General features: G+C 36.9%; 1 pseudogene; it reads right to left on the bottom strand.

The window, feature by feature from the left end:
- Window positions 1-985: 985 nt before the first annotated feature.
- LOC136226999 (putative disease resistance protein At1g50180) lies at window positions 986-4,227 on the bottom strand (annotated as a pseudogene).
- Window positions 4,228-4,438: the final 211 nt, after the last annotated feature.

The raw sequence follows: 4,438 nt of genomic DNA on the forward strand, positions 1-4,438 counted from the left end.
TTTTAGCTCTATATATATATTAAAGGGTAGTATTATAATTTTATGTTAATTGAGTGTATGGTAGGTTTTAATTTTTAATTCAAAATGATCAATTCGCGTTGATCGGTCACTAACCGGTAAAATGTACTAAATTGTCCAATCACCTTTACTTAAGTTATATTTTCAGAACAAAATAAAATCTAAATACCAAAGTGTGATTATGATAAAATTCAGGTATCATTAATGTAATTTATTCATCAAACTCGTATTGACCTATCAATTACAAGTAAAATTTACTAAATTATACAAATCATCGTTATTTTGGATATATTTTTCGGATAAAATAAAATTTAGGTACCAAAACATTAAGGATAAAGTTCATACTATTTGTATAATTTACCCAATAGATTATAAATCTACAAGTTTTTGTTTGTATCAATAGTTTTATTTAGTCTGTTTTCTATTAATAGGAATCGTTATTTCGGATATATTTGTCGTAGTCCCAATTTCTCCATTTCTTCTTCCCAAATCCTAATTTAGTTCACTGCCACTCCAGTCCAGTCCGCCTTCGTCAGTCTACCTTCGCCTCCGCCTCCGCCTCCGCCTCCCCCAGTCACCTCTCTCTCAGGTAACTTCTGCTTGCTGATAGAGAAACAAATTATCCTAAATGCTTTAAGGTTTCAATTGGACATGTCCACATGGATGCCTTAAAAAGTTTTCACAATTGATTTGCAATAGCTTCTTCTCTGATTTGCAAAAGCATTTTTTTTTCTGTTTTGGTTTCAAAACTTATGCTACAGTTGTTGCTTGAGTTATGCTATATTTTGTAGACTATTCACAGTTTAAATTGTTTTTGTCTGATTTTGAAGTTCTTTCTATTGTTTTTGTAAGTTTATGGAAACACAGGATTAGAAATTTAGGCTTTTTAACAACAGACTTGTTGCTTTAATAACTAACACGTTAAGAACTCAAATTGACAGAAGCAAAATCAAATCATTTGTTTAAGAAATTAGAAAATGGTAGTCAGTCATTCAACTACAACCAAATAATTGCATTGAACACTCATTAATAGAAAAAGCGGCATACATACAGAGATTTTAATAAAAAACAAAAGAAATTCAACATCTTGAGACATGGCATTGCACTTTCCTCTATTTTGTATTGATTTCAGTTGATGATTTCAAGCCTACCAAATCCATTGGCAGAAAACACAATTTCAGAACCAATGTATGCATCATGTATCAAGGACAAAGACCTCAAATTATGCAAATTCTCCAGAACAACTATTGGACATTGCTGCCAAATTTGGCATACAAAGTATGTGCTTCACCATCTCCAAATCCTACTCCATTTATATCTTTCATACCATTTTCCTCTTATATACATCGAATGTCTCAGAAACTTCATATTGTTCAAGAGTGGATAGAAGCTTCTTCAACCCCTCGGGGACCCTCCGTAGTCTTTTCAGGTTTTTCAAGGATAAATTCTTGAGACACGGCATTGCACCATTCCCTATTCTCCATTCCGTCAGTTCTAGTAATGATACGAGGGCCAGAACTTCAAGTTGTGGAAATCCATTGGAAGAGCAAACCATTTCTAAACCATTGTAAGCATTTTGCAAGTGCAAATACCTCAAATTATGAAACTTTTCTAGAATAACCATTGGATCTTGTTTTAATTCAGACTCGTACAGAATTAGCTTGGTAAGGCTTGCTGGTAGGAATTCCAGGCTATGTTCTACTATTTTTCCCATTAACTCTGCTTTGGTGAGATCTTCACAGGAAGACAGTTGTTCCAACTTTGGAAATGAAGTTCCACGTGGCATTTCCATCTTTAACGAACGAAGAAGGCCTAATGCAACACATGGAGATTTTAAGACCACCTCAACTTCCTCTCCTGTTTCGAAATATACTGCTAGATTTCGAAGGTTAGTCAACTGAAACACCGCATTGTCTTTGGTTAGACTCTTAGCTGTTACACGCTTGAGCGTCTCTAGATTTCTTAACGATTTGAGTGGAAACACACCTTTACCTCTAGTAAATAACAAATGTCTCAAACTCTCCAATTTCAACAAGGCATCAGGGTTCACGCGTAAAATGGACACTGCGGAGTTTCTCAGATCAAGAGTGTATAAACCCTCAAGGTTGATTAAAGATAATGGTATTGAATATCTATCCGTTGAGTAAACACCTCTTAATCCGAGATATCTCAGGTGAATCAGCTTACCTATTTCTCTAGGTATGTGATGAACATTGTAATGAACATTCTCAATATTCAAAACTCTAAGGAGTCTCAAGTTCTTGAAAATGAATTTTGCTTGCTGTTTTGTCATATGATGCTTGTCCATTTTAACAAAATAAAGAAGAGAACGGATTCCGGAATCACCTTTTTCAACCAGCGGCACACAAGACGTTATAAAATCATGACTTTGTAAACTGTATTCGGACTCATGAAGATGCAAAGCCAACCTACGTGACTGACCTGTCACAGCAGTTGAGAGAGAAGTCCAAGCGCTCGAGTTGTATTCGCTGTGCTCAACAACTCTAAGGAAGCTTTCTTCCTTTGCCTTCAATATGCATAGATCTCGCACAAGATCATGCATCCGGCAGATTTTGATTCCAGTCCCTGTGTGATCCCTTTTGCTCACTTGAACCATACTTCTGCGAACAATCTTCCAAGTATCCTTCTGCTATATCTTCCATTGTTTCATCTCCTCGTTGCTGTATGAAGCCTTCAGCAATCCACATTCGAATTAATGTCCTCTTCTTAATTGGCCAATCCTCCGGAAATTGGGAAAGATAGAGAAAGCATGGTTTCAAGTGAAATTGCAATGCCTGGTAACTCAAAGCTAATATACCATAAACTCCTCCATATTGATTATCATGTTGCAGCTTGGTGAACAATGTATTGATGTTCCGTTGCACTGTTTTCCACTCGTTCACCGTCTTCTTTGTTGCCAACAAGCCTCCAATTACAACAATTGCTAAGGGCAATCCTCCACTTTTTTTCATCATCTTCCTACCCAATATCTCATATTCGGGTGCCCAGCTACGCTCAGTGAGAACATCTTTGGAGAATGCTTTTTTGCTAAGAAGTTCCCATCCCTCATCATCACCCAATAATGGTGGTTCCACATGTGTGCTCCGTGGATCAGCATAAGAAGCAACATCTCTGTCACGAGTAGTGAATAAAACTTTGCTTCCTTTCTTCCCATTTGGAAAAGCATGTTTTAAACTATCCCATGCTTCATTTTTCCAAATGTCATCAAGAACCACCATGTACCGCTTCGACTTTAGCTCATTATATAGTGTTTTGATCAGCTCTTCCTCTATCATTTTCTCCAAATCTGATCTGTTTAGCGTTGATGGTGCAACTTCCATCAAGATTGCAATGAGTACATCTCTTACAGAGAACTGTTGAGATATGAAAGCCCAAGAAACACAATCAAATTGCTGCTTGATTTGAATGTCATTATATATTGTCTTAGCCAAAGTAGTTTTACCCAACCCTCCCATTCCCACAATGGAAACGACACGTAGTTGCTCTTCTTCCATCATGAGTTGATCTTTAACGTCTCTTTTAATTGCCTCAAAGCTAATAACATGTTCATCCTCATAGTGGGGATGTGAAGCTCTCAGTCTCCGTTGTTCCTCACGGGAGTAGTTAGATCCATCGGTTTCAGTATCAAATTGGATACCGTAGGTCTGCATACTTGTAGAAATATCACCAATTTTTATTCGGATCGATTCGATCTGGTTCCTGATATGGTGTAAAGCAGGAACCTTGTTGAAAAAGGAGAGGAACTTGTTGATGAAGCCAAGTCCTCCTCCTTTGCTTGTTGCGGTCTCAAGAATGTAGGTGTCGATGACATCCTCAGAATCATAAGCAACACCTCTGATTTCAGAAATGAAGTTACGAACACGGTCATCTTGATGTTGCTTACGATCAACATCTTTCAAGAAGCATTGCATTCTCTTAAGTTCATCTTGCAGGCGAACGACTTCCTCCCTTACACCACTGAGAAAACCTGCTTCTTTGATAAGCAAGTCAGCAATTCTTTCAACTGCTAAAGAAACGATAGCATCCACCATTCTGCTGCTTCGTTGTAAAGCAGGAAAGGAAAAATCATAAGAGTTTTGGTTGGTTAGCTATAAGTAGAGATCTTATAGATAAAACTAGAAGAATGAAGATTAAAGCAGGGAGATGAAGAAGAGAATACGAGAAGATAGAGAGATACAAGAAAGCTAGTGTTTTTATTCCAACAAGAGGTATAACTCTCATCCCTTTCTCTTCAGGAAGAGGTAAAGGATAAAAAAGAAAAAAAGTGTGCCCTTCTTTTGCTTTTTCTTGTTTGAATAGACAATTGATAAGCAAATTGTCTAATTAAAGATAGGTTCTTTTCCAGAGACAACCAAGGATAGGTTCTTTTATTTTTGTTGAAGTTAAGTTTGTTGATTTT

Source organism: Euphorbia lathyris, chromosome 4 (genome assembly GCF_963576675.1).
Source record: "Euphorbia lathyris chromosome 4, ddEupLath1.1, whole genome shotgun sequence".
In the NCBI taxonomy this organism is placed as follows: Eukaryota; Viridiplantae; Streptophyta; class Magnoliopsida; order Malpighiales; family Euphorbiaceae; genus Euphorbia; species Euphorbia lathyris.